The sequence below is a fragment of the Mus caroli genome, chromosome 1 (assembly GCF_900094665.2).
Source record: "Mus caroli chromosome 1, CAROLI_EIJ_v1.1, whole genome shotgun sequence".
NCBI classification, from domain to species: domain Eukaryota; kingdom Metazoa; phylum Chordata; class Mammalia; order Rodentia; family Muridae; genus Mus; species Mus caroli.
This window is the reverse complement of record NC_034570.1, coordinates 57041735-57062985: the sequence shown is the minus strand read 5'-3', so window position 1 is coordinate 57062985 and position 21251 is coordinate 57041735. Positions and strand designations below refer to the sequence as shown.

The 21251-nt window shown below is 43.1% G+C and overlaps 2 pseudogenes; both read right to left on the bottom strand.

Annotated features, from left to right (window-relative positions):
• Positions 1-14026: 14026 nt before the first annotated feature.
• On the bottom strand, positions 14027-14146 carry LOC115032493 (annotated as a pseudogene).
• A 6637-nt stretch (positions 14147-20783) lies between these two features.
• LOC115032545 lies at positions 20784-20928 on the bottom strand (annotated as a pseudogene).
• Between the last annotated feature and the right edge of the window lie 323 nt (positions 20929-21251).

Below are 21251 nucleotides of genomic sequence, written 5' to 3'. Positions count from 1 at the left end.
TAGGTTTTTAATATATTTTTTAAATCAACAATTCTAGGAGATATATTCATGATCTTTATAGCTAGCCTAACAAATTACTATCAAATTGGCTTAAGTTATATTTTTTAAGTTTGAAATTGTATTGAAACCACTCTATCCCACAGTGGGATTATTACAGTCTAAATTTATTTCATTCAATCAGAAGCTGATTCATCCTCTCTCTCTCTCTCTCTCTCTCTCTCTCTCTCCCTCTCTCTCTCTCCCTCTCTCCCTGTTTTCCCTGTTTTGTTTTTGTTTTTTTTTCTTGGTGATTTATGTATCCCAGGTCATCTGGAACTCACACTGTGTATTCCAGGTCAGTTGAACTTACACTTTGTATCTCAGGTCAGTCCCTGGTTTGCTCTCTGCTCCCTGTCCCTTAAACCCAGCCCCATGATGTTGTGTTCAAGTTCGTGGGTCCAAGGCACTGTGAGCAAAGTCTTCTGAGACCGTGAGTGAAATAATTCATTCCTCCCTTACAACAGCAATGTAAAAGTAAGACAGAAAATTGGTCATCGCAGTGTTTGTTGCTGTGACTTCCTGACTGTCGTTTCAAAGCCTTTAAAATGGTTTTGGGGAGGAATTTGAAAGTGCTTGGTGGAGTGGGCCGCAAGAAGCCTAGGATGCTCTAGTCTGAGCCTCGTGGTTCTTGTTGGAACCCAGAAGTTTAGAAAACTGAGAAGAGTGTGGACAACAGCAAAGACTGACTAGGAGACTTTTGGGAGGAATAAGGTTCTACTGCTACTTGGATTAGAGGTCGTCCTTGCTAGATTCTAGCAAAGAATACATATACATATACACATACACATACACATACATATACATATACATATCTCCATCTATCCATCCATCCATGTATATGTCCATGCCCATAGCTAAGGCTAAATTTAAAATAAAGGACTTTGCAAAGAGTGGCTTTATTCATTTTTTATGATTACACTGTAGCTATCTTCAGACACAGCACAAGAGGACATTGGATCCCATTACAGATGGTTGTGAGCTACCATGTCGTTGCTGGGAATTGAACTCAGGATCTCTGGAAGGGCAGTCAGTACTTTTAACTGCTGAGCCATCTCTCTAGCTTGCAAAGGGTATTTTTAAGTCCGGGTAATGTTTAGGTCCTTGCATGGATATTGGTGACTGATTTCAGCCAGGTTTACAGTGAAAACTGAGAGAAAAAAAATAAGAGCAAAAGACTTGGAAACTGTGTAGTTGGATCTGAAAAGGAGTAGGTTATAGGGAGAGAAAATGTGGTCACTGAAACAAATTGGTACCATTAAAAACAAATAAGAACAAATCTAGCTAACTTCTTAAGCTTGGAAATATTAATTCATACTCATTTAGTACACTAATTTTTTTCTTTCCTTTTTTTTTGAGTTAGTATATGAAAGCTTTCTTCAACTTCCTTATTGATGACTACACAAACCAGGTCAGTTTTCTCTTAAACGTGATATTCATTACTAGTCCCATGTCTTATGTCTTTCGAATACTCTAGAATGACTCTGTCGATACTACACTTACCTGAAATTGTAAGTTGAAAGCCTCTGACTTTATTCATGATGACTATTTCAAAAATGAATCACCCCATGCTAGCAAGTGAAACTCCAGTACTAGGAATCGGCTACCTCTTTTGGAGCTGTTGGCCAAGAGTCACGTACACCTCCAAGTATTCCAGACGATTGCCAATGCTCTTCGTTACCCTCTAGAACTTGGCGGTAAGACCTTAATTGCATAAGATACCAAGCATGGAGCATGGAGCACTCAAGCTGGTACCCACCTGAAAGTTTCATCCCCACTGGCTAGTTCTCATGGTGCTGGAAGGTGCCGAGCAAGCCGCTGGAAGAGAAAAGCAGTCCTTAATTATTATCCAGCTGTGAACCCTGAAAGCTACCACAATGACAGACAAAATATGCCCACTGGCGCAATTGTACTGGCTAGTTTTGTGTCAACTTGACCCAGCTGGAGTTATCACAGAGAAAGGAGCTTCAGTTGGGGAAATGCCTCCATGAGATACAACTGTAAGGCATTTTCTCAATTAGTGATCAAGGGGGCAAGGCCCCTTGTGGGTGGGACCATCTCTGGGCTGGTAGTCTTGGGTTCTATAAGAGAGCAGGCTGAGCAAGCCAGGGGAAGGGAGCCAGTAAAGAACATCCCTCCATGGCCTCTGCATCAGCTCCTGCTTCCTGACCTGCTTGAGTTCCAGTCCTGACTTCCTTTGGTGATGAACAGCAGTATGGAAGTGTAAGCTGAATAAACCCTTTCCTCCCCAACTGCTTTTTGGTTATGATGTTTGTGCAGGAATAGAAACCCTGAGTAAGACAGTGGCATGAATGTTGTGGATGTAACTAACCATTTTCTTAGGTCTAAGGCTAGATTCACAAGACTGACCCATACCTGGCACTGTTAAAGAGACCAAGAGTTTGTATCTATATAGGTTATAGGTCCTAAGGGAGAACGCAGTACTATTACCCTGCTAAATAGACATAGTATTAAATTGACTCTTAATGACTTATTCCTATGCCCATAGATCAGAGCGTCTCTCAGGTTTTTCTCAGAGAAGTGGCTCCTTGGCATTAAATTGCAATTAACACAGACTCTTGTGGTGGTTTGAATGAGAAAGGCCTGCCGTAGTAGCAGGCATCTGAACACTTGGCCCTTGGTGGCACTGTTTGGGGAGGTTTAGATGGAGCAGACTTAGCAGAGGAAGTGCATCACTGGGGGTGGGGTTTGAGCTTAACAGTCCTACTACTTCAGTTTTTTCTGTTTACTTCACACTTGTAGTTCAAGTTGTGAGCTCTCGGCTTCTTATTATAACTGCTGCTTTTTACGGCACTTCTCTGCCATGATAGGCTCTTCTCCCTCTGGAGCTGTAGAGTACAAATAAACTATATACATACACACATACATACATATACATATATATTCATTCTAGAGATAGATAGGTAGGTAGATAGATAGATAGCACTCCTACATAGAAAAGAACCGGGCTATAATCCCAGCGCTCGAGAGACCAAGACAGGAAGGTCAAGAGTTCAAGATCATTCTCAGTTGTGAACAGCAAATTTAAAGCAGCCTGAGTTATATGAGACCCTATGTTACCCAGAGTCTTCACTGAGAGAAGGGACAGGGACACAATGCTCACATAAGGCTGTCTAGAAAATTGTTTCCCCAGGATTAACGTCACTGTGTTCAGCTGCCCAAGGACCTAGAGACTATTGCAGCTCATGGTCCAAGGGCGCTGGGCTGGAGGCAGGCCTTGACATCATCTGTGTGTTCCTAGCTTTCTGCAAAATGCAAGAGCATTGAGGTTTTTTAATTCTCATCAGATTTCAAAGGAAACTCTGTGAGGACAGGCAGTAGCCAGGATAGGCAGCTCTGAGCCTGTGAGAGCAAATGTGAGTCTCTTGGATGTTGGCAGTGCCAGGGATGTAGAACCTTTGTCAAGAGAAGCCTCATGTAATGAATGAGTAACATAGAGAGGCCATGTGAGCCATAAATGGGATAATGGAGTAGTCATAAGGATGGGACTGCCCAAGCCCACGGGATTGTACATTATGTATTAGGATTCTCCATATTCTCTCTCTCTCTCTCTCTCTCTCTCTCTCTCTCTCTCTCTCCACACACACACACCCACACACACACCCACACCCACACACACCCACACCCACACACAGAGGTTTTATTGGACTGACACACTGCAGTCCAGCTAATCAAAAAATCATTGACTGTGGGCTCTAGTGACAGTAAAGAAGTGGATAAGGGCACAAGCTTCCTTCTACCATGTCTTAGATAGGCCTCCAGCAGAAGGTGTGCCTCAGAGTAAAGTCTTCCTGCCTCAAGCCCTGGATCAAAGGTTGTGTCTTCCTACATCAATGGTCCAGACTAGAAATGGATTCACTCACTTCAAACCAAGCAGAAAAATCTCACAGGTGTGCCCTCCATTCCTGGATAGTAGTTCATTCAGATATAGTCAAGTTGACAACCAGGAATAACCGCTTGTCCTTCCTAACACTTCTCTTATTCCTTGCTTTTAGGATGGGGTTTGCCCTATGCCATAGTATATTGGAAATAATGGAACTTTTTTTTTAAAAAAAAAACTTTTGCAGGGGCTCACAGCTAAGAGTTGACCTTGAATTTCAGGAAAGTCTTTGCATTTGGACTTTTGAATAGTGTTGGGACTGTTTTTCTCCTGTCCTGGCTTGTGACTGCTGTTGATTAAACTTGTGCAGTGGTCACTTCACAGACTCCCGAGTTCCAAACCCCTCTTCCTCATTCCCCATATGAATTCTTATTAGAACAATCCCTTCAAGGCAGTCCAAAATGGCGCAAAAATAACTATGATTTCTGAACTCACCCTCCATTAATCCTGCATTAATTCGATTCCTGCTCCCCTACCAAAAGGTCTTTTCTCTCTCCCTTCCTTCCTTCTTCCTCCCTTCCTCCCTCCTCTCCCCGCCCTTTTCTTTTTTCCTACGGGATCTCTCACAGAGGTTGCCTGCCCTCTGGTATATGGTGTAGTTTTCAAGGCAGTCCAAACTCCTCCAGTGCCTCTTACCATCTCTTTGAACAAGATTTCCTTGTGTGATCATCAGCAAATGCTCGTCCCCTCACAGTCCTGTCTCTCAGCCCCACTTCCCTGCGTGCACGTCTGAGCATACACCGCCTGTGCTCTGTGGACCTGGGATGCTGCAACCTGTGAGCGGCTTCCCTGGGCATTTACAGACACATCTTTATTCAAGCCTACTCCATCATACTGGAAGAACATATTCCCTCACCAGAGAAGCCCCCAGTCACATTTCTGTAGCAGCATTCACTCCTACAAGTCATTCTTGTCTGAGAACTTATGCTTGTGAGAGTTTTTCCTTCTCTTTATGCCAGATTCCTGTAAGTAGCTTCTGCAGTGCTGGCTTGGGTGGACATGCATGACTTTAATTTGGGTTTCTCTTGTAAGCTTTTTATTTCCTCATTGACTTTTTAAAAAGTTTAAAACATACATACAAGTAACAGAGATTAAGCAGGCTATTTAAGAATATATACATGTAAATATGTATATAATACATATATGTATATGTGTGTGTAGAAACAATTAATAAAAGAAGAGGCCGTGAATTTGAGAGAGGAAAAGGAAGGGAAAACTTATGTAATTATATTGCAAACTAAAAATAAACAAGTAAGTTTTTAAATTTTAGATGTAATTCATATACCACAAAATTCATCCATGTTTCAGTGTACAATATAACTCACCGATTTTCTACTATTATAGTAGTTTTAAATTGTAGTAAGTATATTATCATAGCTATTATACATTCAAGTATATATTGTATATCAAGCATGTCCCTACTCACCAGCTCCCCTTCTTTCCACCTGCCTACCCTCCCTCTAGTCCTCTTTGTTCTCTGATGCTTGTATCTCTGCTTTCATGGTGTATGTGTGTGTGTGTTATTCTATATTCCCACATATATAAAACCTAGGAATCACAAAGTGGTGGTAGCATGTATCTTTAATCCCAACACTCAGGAGGCAAAGGCAGGCAGATCTTAAGGCCAGCCTGGTCTACAGAGTGAGTTCCAGGACAGCCAGCGCTACACAGAGAAACCTTCTCTTAAAAACCATAAATAAATAAATAAATAAATAAATAAATAAATAAATAAATAAGCAAGCAAAAATAGTCTAGTACTCTCAAGTGAGAATAGTAGAAAATACATGTTCTCTTTCTTTCTGAGACAAGACTAGTTTGCTCAATTTTCTTATCTCTAGCTACATCCATTTTCCTGGAAATGATACAACTCTATTCTTCTTTATGACTATTTTGTTTGATTTTTTAAAAATATTTATTCATTATTATACATAAGTTCACTGTAGCTGACTTCAGACACACTAGAAGAGGGTGTCAGATCTCATTACGGGTTGTGAGCCACCATCTGGGATTTGAACTCAGGACCTTCAGAAGAGCAGTCAATGCCCTTAACCCGCTTGAGCCATCTCACCAGCCCCAATTTTGTTTGATTTTGAGACAAAGTATCCCTGTGTAGCTTAGGATGGCCTACAACTTAGTATTTAACACAAGCTAGCTGTCTTAGTTTGGGTTTTATGTGCTATGAAAACACACCATGACTAGGGCAACTCTTAATAAAGGACAACATTTAATTGGGGCTGGCTTACAGTTTCAGAGAATTAGTCCATTATCATCATGGTGAGAAACATGGCAGAGCCCAGGCAGACATGGTGCTGGAGAAGGCGTTGAGAGTTCTATGTCTTGATCCACAGGCAACAAAAGGAGACTGTGTGCAACACTTGAACATAGGAAACCTCAAAGCCTGCCCCCACAGTGACACACTTCCTCTAGTGAGACCACACCTAGTCCAACAAGGTCACACTTTCCAACAGTGCCACCTTCTGTGGGTCTATGGGGACCAATTACACTTGAACTACACCACTAGCCTTGAACACAGTCTCTCCCTCCTTATCATCAATGCATGGCCACACTTAACTTCCATTGTCTATAGACACACTTTCTTTATCCTTTCTTCCTCTGTTGCTGGACACAACAACAATGTTGGTTTCACTGATGTGCAATTATCTCTGAGATGTTAACTTAGAGAGTAGTATCGTTGGGCCAAATGGTTGATGTATTTTTAGTGTCTGAGGAAAGCTCCATACAAGCTTCTATACAGTGGCTGCACTAGTCTATATTCCCATCAGCAGTATACGAGTTACCTTCTGTCCACATCATAAGCACCATTTGTTTTTTAATTTTTTTTTAATTCATTGAGTTTCTTACATGCATACAACATATTTTAATCACTCAACTCCTTACTCCTCCTCCTAACCTTTTTTGGACCCATGCCCCATATACCTCTTACTTCATGTCCTCTTCTTTTAAAAAATAATAATCCTCTGAATCAGTCTGTGCTGCCACATGAGTGTGGAGCCATCTACAGAGCATGGTTAACCTACCAGGGACCACACCTTTAAAGAGATCCGACGCTCCTTCCTGTAGCGCCCGTCAGTTGCTAGTATTGCCTCAGCTTGAGGTAGGGCTTGTGAGCCCCTTCCCTTCCATGCTAGAATTGTGACTGGCTTCATCGTATGCAGGTTTTGTACAAATAACCAAAGCTGCTGTATGCTTATGAATGCAGTGGTTATATCCAGAAGATACTACTTTGTCCTGGTCTCCCCCAGCCTCTGGCTCTTCCTCAATGTTCTCTGAGCCTTGGGGTAGGGAGTATGATATGGACATGCCTTTTATGGCTGAACACTTTACAGACACCTATTCTATGAATTTTGATGTGTTGTGAGTGTCTATGCTAGCCACCATTCACCATACGAAGAAACTTCTCTGATGAAGGCTGAGGGCTGCACTAGTCTATGGGTTGAGAGATGTGTATTTATAGGGCAATTTTATACTACATCCATTTATGAAATAATAGTAGCAGGTTCACCCCTAGAGCTTATCATCTCCATGGCCATAAGTCCTTGGCCAGATTTCTTCCTGTAGAGAAAGCCTTAAATCCAACCAGAAGGCAGTTGACTATTCCCATAACATTTGTGCCACTGTACATGCTGGGGCATATCTTGCCATGTTGTTATTGTAATGTGCAGGGTTCACAGCTGGGTAAAAGTGTAAATGATTTTTCTCCCCTAGAAACCCTCATAGCATGTTGGTACTGTGAAAACTACCCAACAGAGAGGAAGCTTCCTGATCAGCACCAAGTAATTTCTCCCTGTTCTAAGACCAAAGTCTATTGTGTCTTCAGCCATAGAAGGAGCAATAAGAGCAACGGCTGTATTGTTGGGAGGGGTCTCCAGGTCTCCACTCATCCTAGGGCAACAACTTGAGAGTAGGTGTCTCATGCCTAGCACTAGGCTTTTATTCCATATCTGCCACTGCGTTTTTGCTTTGCTTTTTTATGTGTTTGGGTGTTTTACTTGCATGTATTTCTGCGCACACTGTGTATGCAGTGCCCACAGAGGCCACAAGAGAGGCCTCAGATCTTCTGAGCTGCCTGAGCTACTGTGTGGGTGCAGGAATCAAACTGAGGTCACCTGGCAGCGCAGCCAGTGCTCCTAACTTCTGAACGATCTCTCTAGCCCAGTGGTGATCAGGCTTTTTATTTGGCAACCTATGACTTGTGGGAGTACAAGTAATTATCCCCTTTGTAGGATAATTTAACTCTTTTCTATGTATTAATTAATTGATTGATTGATTGGTTTTTGTTATTTTGAGACAGAGTTTCTTAAGTAGCCTTGGCTGTCCTGGAACTCACTCTGTAGACCAGGCTGGCCTCACACTTACAGAGATCCACCTGCCTCTGCCTTTCGTGCTAGAATTAAAAGCATGCACTACTACCACCTGGCTTTATATATATTATATATAAGCTAGGCATTATATGCATTATAAAATAGTAGGGTTTCATATGACTTGTTCAAATGCCCTTACTGTTACTATCCCTCCTATCCCAGTTAGGGTTTCCATTGCTGTGAAAAGACACCATGACCAATGCAACTCTTTTTTTTTTTTTTTTTCTCAAAGTGATTTTATTGCTTGAGCACACAACAGCATTTATGCCTCTAGAGCAGAGGCTGTGGACGACTCATCTCATATATCCAATTGGGTGGGAACACCCGCTTAGTCTTTTATTGTATAGAGCCAACTGGTGAATTCTGCTCTCTATCAGAATCAGGCAGAATTTAGCATCCTTATCCTTTCTGTTCCTCTCAAGGTGCTTTCAGACAGCAACTGTTTTCTTAATCAAATGGTAGGGATCCTAAGGGAGATCAGGGGCAAGGCCTTTGGACTTAAGGATTCTCAAGATTTTATTTCCAGTCACAAAATGGACCTGTACCACATCGTATGAGTCCCTCAGGATCACAGCTATCTGGGAGGGAGTCAGGCCATTCTTAACCAATTTGTAAATCCGTTCCTTCAAGTTGTCAGATGTCAACTTCAGCCACGTGGGGACGCCATGTGCAGAGCTTGAGCACAGGAGTCTCAAAGCCCACCTACATAGTGACACACTTCCTTTAACAAGACCACACCCCCAACAGTGCCACTTCCCATGGGCCAAGTGTATTCAAACCTTCACACCCCTCCCACCTTTTTTTTCTACCCCTCAACCCCTGTTGTTATTTACACACACACTCTCTCTCTTTTTTTCCTTTTTTTTTTTTTTTTTTTTTTTGTGTGTTGTTTTGTTTTGTTTTATTCTATAGAGGATTTCTCTGTGTAGCCTTGGCTGTAGACCAGGCTAACCTCGAATTCAGAGACCCACCTGCCTCTGCCTCCTGAGTACTGGAATTAAAGACATTTACCATCCCTCCCTTCCCCCAACCACTGCTTATTATTATTTCCTTTTGAAAACAAACTGTTGGAAGCAATTTCTTTGCATCTATCTATCTATCTATCTATCTATCTATCTATCTATCTATCTATCTATTTAATGTATGTGAGTACACTGTAGTTGTCTTCAGACACACCAGAAGGGGGCATCAGATATCATTACGGTGGTTGTGAACCACCATGTGGTTGCTGGGAATTGAACTCAGAACCTCTGGAAGAGCAGTCAGTGCTCTTGACCACTGAGCCATCCCTCCAGCCCCTACTGTTACTTTCTTAATGACTGTTGTTCTTACTGGGGTGAGATGTAATCTTATCTTCGTTGATTTTAAAAGGTAAATTTTTTTCTAGGTTGTTAGTTGGAAGTTACTTATTCTCAGGGTTTAAAATACATTACTTCATACTTTTGTGGTGTTTACATTTTCTGTTAAGTAAGATCTGATGTTACTCTGGTAAGTTGGACTTTGTAAGTAAATTGGCATTTTTCTCTTGAAACAGTTAATATTGTTTTTGTGTTGTGCTGTGTATACATTTGGAAGCCCATATGGCATGAGTCGACTTAGAATTCTTGTACATGGATCTTTTTTTTTCTTCCAGGATTCAGGGGAACTGGGGCTGTTATTTTATTGGATAGATTTTCTGTGTCTTTAGTTTGTATCTCTCCCCCTTCTCTACCCCATGAGTTCTTAGGCTTGCTCTTTTGATTGTGTCCTAGAGGGTTTTGTTTTGTTTTGTTTTGTTTTGTTTTTTAAGTTTGGTCATGATTGTTTATCTATCAATTTTCTTGTTGTGAGTATGTGTGCGTGTGTGTTATGTTCACATGTATATGTTTGGGGGTCAGAGGTGGACAACTTACAGGAGTCACTTCTTTCCTTTCACTATTTGTATTTTGGGGGCTCATTTAAGGTTGTCAGGCCTGGTAGCAAGCACCTTAGCCTGATGAGCCATTTTGCAAGCCCTATTTCTTTTCTTACTTGCTGTCTGAATATAATATTTCCTCAGCCTTATTCTTAATCCCTGTTATTCTTTCTTCTGCTTGATGCAGCTTATTGGTGACACTTTCCACTGTGTTTTTATAATTTGATTTACTGAGTTTTTAATATCCAGTATTATTGAGTCACCTTGCCCCACCTAATTTCAATTTTTTCATTGAATTTCTCATCCACGGTTTGGACTCATGTTCAGATCTTTCGTTGAATTCTTTTTTTTTTTTTTTTTTGGTTTTTTCGAGACAGGGTTTCTCTGTGTAGCCCTGGCTGTCCTGGAACTCACTTTGTAGACCAGGCTGGCCTCGAACTCAGAAATCCGCCTGCCTCTGCCTCCCAAGTGCTGGGATTAAAGGCGTGCGCCACCACCGCCCGGCTTCGTTGAATTCTTTATTTCATTCATCTACTTATTTGAACTCTCTTTGAGGTCACTAATCATTTTTAGAATTTTTAAAAATTTTATTACATGTGTATGAGTACTTTCCCTGCATGTATGTCTCTGTACTCCTACATGCTTGGTACATATAGAGGCCAGAAGAAGGTATTGGATATCTAGGGACTAGGGTCATAGACATTTATGAACTGACATACAGGTGCTGGGAATTGAACCTGGGTCCTCTGCAAGAATAGTCTGTGCTTTCAAGCACCGTGCCATCTCTCCAGCCCCTTATTAGTCATTTTTTGTTTTCTTTAGATTCAGCAACGGGCAACCCCTTCCTTCTGGGGTTGTTCAATTGCCTTACTTCTTCATAGTTCTCATATTTCTGCTGCAATTGTGGACACTTTGTGAAGAATGTATTTTTCACGACATATCTTGTGTTTTTCTTTTTTTTCACTTGTTTTATGAGTTCTCATTATGGGCCAGGTTCTCTTGGGCTTATGATCCCCATAACCATTTTGAGGGGAAGAAGCAGGCAGCAGTAACAAAAAGCACTATCTGACAGCAAACACGGTATTATAATGAAGTGATCCCAGCATCTATGACCATAATCAGCATCATAGCACATACGGGCCAGCATGAGCTATATAGGGAAACACAAACAAGCAAACCAGCCAAACAAACCAACCAAGCCAACGCCATAGGGAAAGAAAGAGAGATGAAGCAGGGAGAGAATAAAATAAAAGCCACAGAGACAATAATGAGGGAAAACAGACTAATAGTAAATACAAGGGGAGACACAACACCATAAAACCAAACCAAGCTAAACAACAAAGCCTCACCTATATTCCCTCCCAGCTAAGGAGAGCTGGCTTTACCTTAGGCTTATCTTTTGGAGCTCACTGTGTGGGTGGTATGGCTGCTTCTCTCTCAGGAGACCAAACAAGTTAGACTAGAAATGGCTGTTTGCAGCCTGGACTCATCTTCTATTTCTTTTCAGCAGCTACCCTCAAATTTCTCATGCCAACTGAGCAGGACTGTGCCCAGCCTCGAAGCTCAGATTGCCTCTCCATCTCTGTGCCTGTCAGTCCCTCTTGACCCTAGCTGGTGAGTTGTACACGTGGATGATACCTGTGTTCAGGATCCTCGGAGATCCCGGTACATGTTACATTTACAATGGATCTTTCTTCTATTCCCGGAGTTTATGCTGTTGTAAACACCACTCAGTGGTTTGGCTCTGCTGCTGCATGGGCAGCTAGCAGTCTCCGTACACACATCTACATCCACAAGTCTGACCCCACATCATCACCAGGTTCTTGGGGTGAAGAGGAAGGGAGTCTCTGTGGCTTTGGGATAAAAAAAAAAAAAACAAACCCAAACCAAAACAGCAACAACAACAAAACCCCAAAACACCAACAACAGGATCTCTTACAGTCTGTAGCTAAGAAGTTTGAATACAAAACCTATCCCAAGATTGCCTCAAATTTCTGGTGATCATCTTGTAGGCTAATATATCTGGCTACTCTATATTTGTCTGTGCTTATTCTGTGTGTTCAGAGGCACATATGTGTGGCTGTACATGTAGGTGCATATTCATTTGTGTGGAGAGTAGATGTCAACTTCAGGTGTCATGCTTAAGGATCATCTATCTACCTTGCCTTCTAAATTGGTTTTTAATATATTTTTTTGGTTTTAGTAACTAGTTTTTTTACTTGGAGGGTTTCATTTGTGCATGCACATATGTGGAGGTCAGAGGACAACCTATAGAAGTCTATTCTTCTTCCATGTGAGTCCAGGGGATCATACTGAGGTCTGGTAGCATGTGTTGCTTTCTGGTCTATCTCCCTAGCCCTATCTCCTTATGTTTTGGAGCAGGGTCTCCCACTGGCCTGGAGTTCAACACGTAGGTTAAGATAGTTAGCCAGAGGCTCAGGGCTCTGCCTCTCTGTCTTCCAGTGCTGAGTTATACCATTATACCTGGCTTTTTTTTTTTTAACATAGGTTCATTGTTGTGTTTTATAAAAAGACCAGAATATGTTTTATAGAGTTCAGTTGAAGTAGGAGGGGTGCCTTGGTGGGCCCATGCTGAGGCATCCCATCTCTCTGAGGTACAAGCCATATAATGGGTAGACTATAGAATAGGGTGTATTTGGGAGCATGGGAAGGGGAATTGAGAAGAGAGTAGAGGGAGGAAGGGAGGAAGAGGAGAGGGAGAGGGAGAGGGAGAGGGAGAGGGAGAGGGAGAGGGAGAGTGCATGCCCAGGAACATGTGGAGAGGGGTTAGGGGGTAGGGGGAAGGGGAGAGAGTGAGAAAGGGGTCAGAGAGAGAAAAGAGTCAGAGAAAGAGAAGGGGCAGAGAGTGAGGAGGGGCCAATCAGCCCCTTTTATAACAAGCCAGGCCTACCTGGCTGTTGCCAGGTAACTGTTGGGCAGAGCATAGAAGGAATGCTAACATTCATGAAATTGAACTCATGTCCTATGCTAGCAAAGCAAGAGCTTTATCATTTGAGCCTTATCCCCAGTCCTTCTTTTTTTATTTTAATTTTAAGACAGCGCCTCACTATGTAGCCTGGATGAATTGTAACTCTATATAGAATCAGGATGGGCTTTTCCTTTTAATTAATTAACTAATTAATTAATTTTGAGATAGGATCGCTTCTAGCTCAGGTTGTCATTGAACTAGCTATGAAGCTGAGGATGTCCTTTAAGTCCTAATCTTTCTGCCTTTATGTTCTAAATGCTGGGATTACAGGTGTGTGCCACCAATGTGTGACTCATATGGATCATCTTAATAGATTAAACGAACACTTTGTTATTGTTTGAACTTCTTTGTTTAGAAGCGATCAAGCTGTTCTTCATGCAGTCTGCTTGCAGTCTTACTGTTCAGGTCATGCTTCCAGCTCCACATGTTGGAGAGCCTCTGGACCCTCCTGCTCTGTTGCAATGGGCCTTCTGAGTCAGCCCTCAGCCCATGGGAGATCTCCCCATCATTCTGTGCAGTGTTTGCTTTGGCACAAACGTGTAATTCAGCCACTGGTTGACATCAGGAAAGTGTTGGGTTGGTTTAATACTCAAGAACATTTGGAACTCAATCTAGTCAATTATTAACAGGATAAACAAAACTTCAAGTGATGCTATGGGCTTGACTTACCTTAGTCTCCAACTTGCTCCTCTCCCTGGGAGCCCATCAGGGTCTGCTTGGGTGGCCAGACTGGTGGTCATCACAGACTAGCTCCTTGTCTTGCCCACTGATGCTTGGACTGGTGGTTGTCTCAGGCTCTCCCCTCCCTTTTTTTTTCTTCATGGAATGTTAGCCTACCAATCATTCAGATGGTCCTGGGTCAGAACACTGAACATGGATATAGCCTCTCTCCTCTCTGCCAGAGACTAGAAGAGCCCTGCCTGGGACCACAGACACCAGGCAGGAGTGAGTAGCAAGTATGAGACAACCACCAGACCAGTGCCATAAGGCTCAGACAGGGAGCTAGCCTGAGATGATCACCAGTCTGGCACCATAATGCACTAGTGGGCCATAACACTCAGGAAATTACCCCAGACACTCAGAGACACCAGCACCACTAAGGGGAACAAGTAAGTAGTGGAGAAATGGAAGAGAAAGAAACAGAAGGGTGTGGGCACAATGAAGAGGCAGAACTGAAGATTTGAGGTAGTAAGAAACAACCTGATGTAAATAGTGAGTGATGCCACCTGGGATCATGGTGGGGTTCTGACCTGTGCTGCTACTGGGGGGGGGGCACACCTAGGCCTGTGGCACAGAAACAGCAGAGATCTCTTACTACCAAAGGCTAGGTAGACATCTCTGGTCTGGGCTGTGGCCTGGGGATATATTGATGTCTGAGGGCTGTGTAGAACTGGCCCCACCTCTTACCTGAGCACTGTGGGAGAATTGTCCCTGTGGACATGAGAACAGAAGAGCTGTCCCTGCCTCTAGCTAGTTGCAGTACTTGGGAGTTCTGTCTACTCGTTGTGGAAGTTGCATGTGAGCTGCCCCAAGGATACAGACTTGGAAGAGCTGCCCCTACCACTCATCTCTTGTAAGGTGGCATGGATGAAGGTGACATACCTTCTTTTCCATCACCCCTCACCACCTGTGGCAGGTGGAAGAACCTGGCCCTGCCCCTTACCTGCTGCAGTACTTGGGAGAGCTAGCCCTGCCCCTCACCTACTGCAGCACTTAGGAAAACAGGCACTGCACAGGGGCACAGGGGAACCAGCCCCAGGGCTGGCTGTGAGCATGAGAGAACTAGCCCCACAACTTGTCTGCCAGGCGGTAGCATGGGCATGGGAGATATGGTCTTCCCCATATTTGCCACTGGCTACCTATGGTAGGTGGGAGATCTGGTCCTAGAGTCACTAGAGGAGATTGTCCCTGTCCCTTACCTGCTGCAGCATTCAGGAGAACAGGCCCTACACCTCACCTGGGTAGCACGGCAGAGCTGGCTTTGCCTCTTATCTGCTGGCCAGTGGCACGAACAAGGGAGAAACTCCCTCTTCCCATCCCTTGTTCCTCACCATCTATAGCAGCTGAAAGAGCTGGCCCCAGGGTCATGAGAGTGGAAGAACTGGCCATGTCCCTCACTGGCTGCAACACTCAGGAGAGCAGGTCACCTTGCTTGGGCAGCAGTGTAGAGCTGGCCCTTGTTGCAGGGGTTGCCAGTGAGCTGTCCCAGAGGGCATGAGAGGTAGCGAGCTGATAGGCTGACCAGCTCAGATACCTCTCAGGCCCAGATTCAGGGCTTTGAAATGACCCATCCCAACATCTATACCATCTATGAACTGTTGGAGTACATGAAGGTCCTACAGATCCAAAACTACAACATCTCCATGACACAGAGGAACAACAGGATATCCAAGAGATGTCCCAGTTGAGGTTCTAGTATTAATAGAGAGCAGAAGCCAGAGGCCTTGTACCAAACCAACAAGACATTGCAATGAGCATTTGCAACCAAAAAAGTGTGGACAAAGGGTACACTGTGACATACTACAGTTTCTACAATGAGACTTTTTTTTTTCTGTTGAAGGGGAGGTTGCAAGGATGAAGGCCAGGTATGGGAGGAGAGGGAGATGAGTGAGATTGGGATACATGATGTGAAACTCATAAACTAATAAAAAGTTTTTTAAATGGCATTATATAAAATAAAGTTGGAAAATGTATTATTCAACCAATTAGACGTATCAAGATTGAAGATAATTCTATTGAAGAACTCAAGAAAAGACTTTGTGGCATATTTCCATTTTTGCTCAGATTTTTTTCCCTAATATGTACATTTTTTCCTTCTAAAACTAAAGTGTTTTGGTTTTTACAGGGCAGTCAGGGGAAGGAATTGTGTATGGTAGATACATCTGTTTTCACAGCACTTAGGAGGCTGAAGCAGGAAGATCCTGACTCCCAGGCCCACCTCCATACATAAAAGACCTTGTCTGGGCTTATACCACAGATAAGTGTGTCCTTACCCCTCATCCAGGAAACTTCTCTTTGTAACAGATGAAAACCACTACAGATAATCACAGTCAATCAGGATGCTGAGTTACGGAGCGCAGTCCCAAGGGATCAGTTTACCAAACACTCCCACGATTAAGGCTCAGGGTACAGTGCAGAAGAGGATGGAGGAGTCGGAGGATCAGCAAGCTTGCTGTGAGATTGTGCCTCCTATTGAAAATGTCGGATGCCACACCCATAAAGTCTCTGCAACATGACTTCCCAAGGATGAAACCAATGAACATGCCAAAATGGATGAGGAAAAGCCCACGAGGCCTTAACCCTACACAGAACTGTAGGCAACTGAGGAAAGCTGGGAGTGCGAGAGGTGGCCCTCTCTATAGAAGAATGTACCTATTGGTTGTCCAGCATCAAATGGTTAGCCCTGAAAATATACATATAAATAATATTATACAGACTCAACAGATTATACGTAGGTATATATATATATATATATATATATATACACACATTGATATATGCATGAAATAATAATTAGTGGAAAGAAAGGGCACAAATTTGAAGGAGAGCATCAAGGGGGTTTAGGGGTACAACGGGAAGATAGAAATTGTTATTAGAGCCAGACGTGGTGGCACACGCCTTTAATCCCAGCACTAGGGAGGCAGAGGCAGGCAGATTTCTGAGTTCAAGGCCAGCCTGGTCTACAAAGTGAGTTCCAGGACAGCCAGGGCTATAGAGAAACCCTGTCTCGAAAAACAAAACAAAACAAAACAAAACACAACAACAAAAAAGAAATTGTTATTAGATATTAATCTGTAGTGGTTTGAAGAGGTCTGGTCCCCATAGACTCATGTGTTTGAATATGCTTGACCCAGGGAGTAGCACTATTAGGAGGAGTAGCTTTGTTGGAGGAAGTGTGTCACTGTAGGGGTGGGCTTTGAGACTCTCCTCCTAGTTACCTGGAAGATAGCCTTTTCCTGGTTGCCTTTGGAACACGATGTAGAACTCTCAGCTCCTCCTGCACCATGTCTACCTGCATGCTACCATGCTTCTCACCAAGATGATAATGGACTGAACATCTGAACCTATAAGCCAGCCCCAATTAAATGTCCTTTATAGGAGTTGCCTTGGTCATGGTGTCTCTTCACAGCAATGAAAATCCTAACTTAGACATAATCTTACAAGTTTTTTAAAAAAGAAAACAAAAACAAAATACTCAACCAGCCAGGTCTCGGAGAACACACTTTTAGCCCTGGCACTGTGAAGTAGGGAGTTGAGGAGAAGTGTAATTTTAACTTTTTTCAAAACCTTATTTTTAATGATGGTTCTTAAATGCTTTAAGCTCCTCTTTAGCCCACCACCCACCAGAGGTAGTGGGAAAGAAAGGACACAGGGAAAGTGGACCTATTTAGAAAGGGTCTTTGGAGCAACTCTGTCTGTGTTGTCTAGAAATTGGCAGTTCAGTTCACAGGTTAGCAGTGGCAGCTCAGTCCACTTGCAAACACTTCACAGATGCACCAGCAGTCCAGTGTGGAAGAGTCAGGATAGCAAACACGAATAAGCAGTGGTGGCACTACCTAGCAGAGACAACCAGGCCTCAGCCTCAGCTCGAGTCAGCAGTAGGGACCCGGAGAACCAGGAGAAGTTCTCTGCTGTGCCTCTCTCTGTGAAACTCAGTGAAGACTTGAGACCCACAAGCATTGCACAGCTAGCTTTATAAACAAGCCTAGCTCAGCTCCCGGCACTGTCTGTTGAGTCCCATTTATATCCTCCAAACATCATGTGTACTCCACAGGTCTTACCTCAGCAAGTGCATCTGTCTCAGCTGACATCACTCTGCCAATAAGCTGGAGTCCGTGGAAGCAGCAAGAAGCTGCAGCACACCACCAGAAGGTTTTTGGTGCCTTTCTTTCTATCGGGTCCCAACAATTGCAGCTCAACTATGCAATGTAAGGCAGAGTAATACATGTGTGTTGTTAGTGAAGCATCCTTCATCACATGTCCTTTCACATGCTTGCTTTAGCAGAGCATCCTTTTACTTCTGCTTCAGGAAATGTTCCTTCACAAGTCTGCCTTAGCCCTTTATGCATGTCCACTTCAGGACACTCCTTCATGTGCTTGACCCAGCAAAACACCATCCAACACAACTGACTTTCCAAAGAAGCGTTCAGTTTCCACTTTAGAGGATGGCTGAAGCAGGCAGATCTCTGAGTTTGGGGCCAGACTGGTCCTCATAGGGAGGTCCAGTTCAGCCAAGGCTACATAGTGAGACTCTTGTCTCAAACAGCAGCAACAAGTCTCTGCACACAAGTGTGTATATTCTAATGTCTTCTCTTAAAATTCTCTTTCCTAGAACCTAACCTCCTATCCAGTCTTCATCATTAACACATCCTTCCTTTCTATTTCACTTAAAAATTAAATCAAAGGCAACTTCTGCTATCTCCTACCATAGTTCTACTCATTGGCCAATGCATGTGTTCTCATTGACTCTGGTGTGCCTGTTAAGTGTTCACAAACCTTAAAAGACCACCAAGGAGCTGGCTCCAATGCAATCACCATAGGGTCTTTATTCAAGCTCCAGCTTGGACCACACTGCATCTCTGACACAGCAGGACAGGATGGTGAAGCCCCCAGCTCCTAGCTGGACAAGGTTTTATAGGAAATGGCAAGCAATCAAGGGGGTTTGTAGACTGGCACACATTTGATGGTGAGGTATTATGGAATTTTGTTGCCTTTTAAAATACTTGGTTGGTGCTAGGAGCCAAATCATAAACTTAAGTTCTACTTTCCTCCTGATTGGTGGCTGTTAGGAAATGAAGTGCCAGGGGCAGACTTGTAACCTGGAGGCACAGGTTTGTTGAAGAATAACCTGGAAAGTGTTGCTAGACACAGGTTTGTTGAGGGGGTAACCTGGAAACTGGTGCCAGACTCGGTTTGTTGGGGAGTAACCGGGAGACTGGTGCTAGAGAGTTCAACCCTAGGTCAGGTTCTCTAAGATGGAGTCTGAAGCCAAGATCTAGTTGAGATGACAAAATCTTTTAAGTTCAGACTCCATTTTAGAGAACCTGCTCTAAGTTTGAACTCAGGTAAACTAAGAGGTTGGTACCTAACATTAGTTTCCAAGTTGCCCCCCAACAAAATCCAAGCCTATCTCCAGTCTCTGCTAATCCCCAACAAGACTCGAATTTCCAGGTTACACCCTCAACAAGACCAGTGTCTCCAGGTTATGCCCCTAACAAACCTATACCCTCAGGTTACAAACCCACCCCCCTGCCTAGTGACCACCAATGGAGAGGGGAGCAGAAATTAAGTTTACAATATGACTCCCAGCACCAGACAATTATGTTAGAGGCCACAGTAACTTTCCAGTGAGATGCTTGCACACGTACTCCCTGCTTGCTGCTTACTATAAAGCCTTGCCCCATAGACATTTGGGATTCCTCCACCACCAAAACCATCCCTCATGATGTTGGTGCATTGCAGGGTGGGAGTGGGGAGACCACTAACATTTCCCTGGCACTACATGGTCTCTCAACTCCATTTCCCTTCTCTTTCTGGACAGGGCCTCACTCTGTAGCCCAGGCTAGCCTTGAAATCAGCAAGCTTCAGCCTCCCATGTGCAGGATTACAGGTGTGACCCACTGCACTGCTTTCCCTTTGCCCTTGAACTCAGTCCTGTGGTGTCCCTCCCCAGGAGCTCCCCAGAGCTGCTCGTGTCTGATCACCTCTACTTTTGTGGCACTGGCTCTGGAGGTCAGTCCTCTTTTCCTTGTCCTGACCCAGCATTTGATGTTTCTGTTTCCCCTTGAAGCATGTTTCACTTGGATCTTTAAGATGCCATATTGCCCTCATATTTTTCCTACTTCACTGGCTGCTTCCTGCACCCCCATTCTCCTCCCACCCCTCCTTTCTGTCTCTGTCTCTGTCTCTCTTCCTTCCTCTGCCTCTCGAGGTTCTTCTTTGCATCTGTGACACTGGGTGACTAGGAACTCAGCCTTGGAGCTTTACCCTCTATACTCAGCCTATCGTCTCCTGTGAACGGATCATCATCAGTTAACTACTAATTTATCTCTATCCAGTATCTTTCATCTTATCAATATCTGTCCTCTTATCCTTTCTACGTGGTTATCGAAGAGATTTTTCAAATTATATGCTCAGAGTTGATCTTCTGGCCTCTACTCTGTCTTCTTCATCTCAGGCAGTAGTGAGACATCGTTTTAGTTGCTCTGGTCTTAGATCTTTTTATTGTTTAACACTTTCTCCCTGTGATTGAACAGAATTTGATTTTGGGAGCTTTGGGAGGCTCCTTGGGGATATTTCTTGATGGCACTTTCAGGGTTTCCTTAACATCTCTTGTAGATCTGCTTTCATTACCCCAGTGCCAGCCTTTGCTACACCTTCTGTTCTTACTCCAGAAGGCTCAGGCCTTCTTTTTGGATTATTTATAGAAAAAAAAAAAACATTGTTTCTATGAATGACTTGCCTAAATCCCTTTTCAAATGACCTTGCTTATCACAATTAAAACATCTGCCATTTTTTCCTTTTTAATACTTTTAGAGATTACTTATCAGATTTTCATATTAAACATGAGATTCAATATCAGCTGTATCTTTAATCCATTACTCTATTGGAGCTAACTTTTAAAGGTCTAATCATCCTTCTACATTCTGAATTAGCATTTTCAAAAGCCAAAGATTCAATCAGTATTTTTCTACACTTGATCTTAGCCAAAAGGCCAAGAAGCAATCAAGCAGTATTTTTCTGACTTCTGAATCTGATACTATTCTATTTACAACTAAAGTCACTCTTTGCAAAGAATCAGTGAAGGCTCCTTTTGGACCTTGTCTAATTTTAGTAAATGACTCAAACTTCTTTTCTGATTCTTCAAACTTGTCCCAAGCATTTAAAGCGGCTAAATGCCAGTGTGCTAAGGTGTGATCATCAAATTCAAGTTTCCTTTATAATTCAGTATATTGACTTTCACATAGAAATCTTGGGAAATATTAATGCTTCTATCACTTTTTCATTGTTCTATGGTTCTAGCTTTTTCTTTCCACCAGGATCACCATT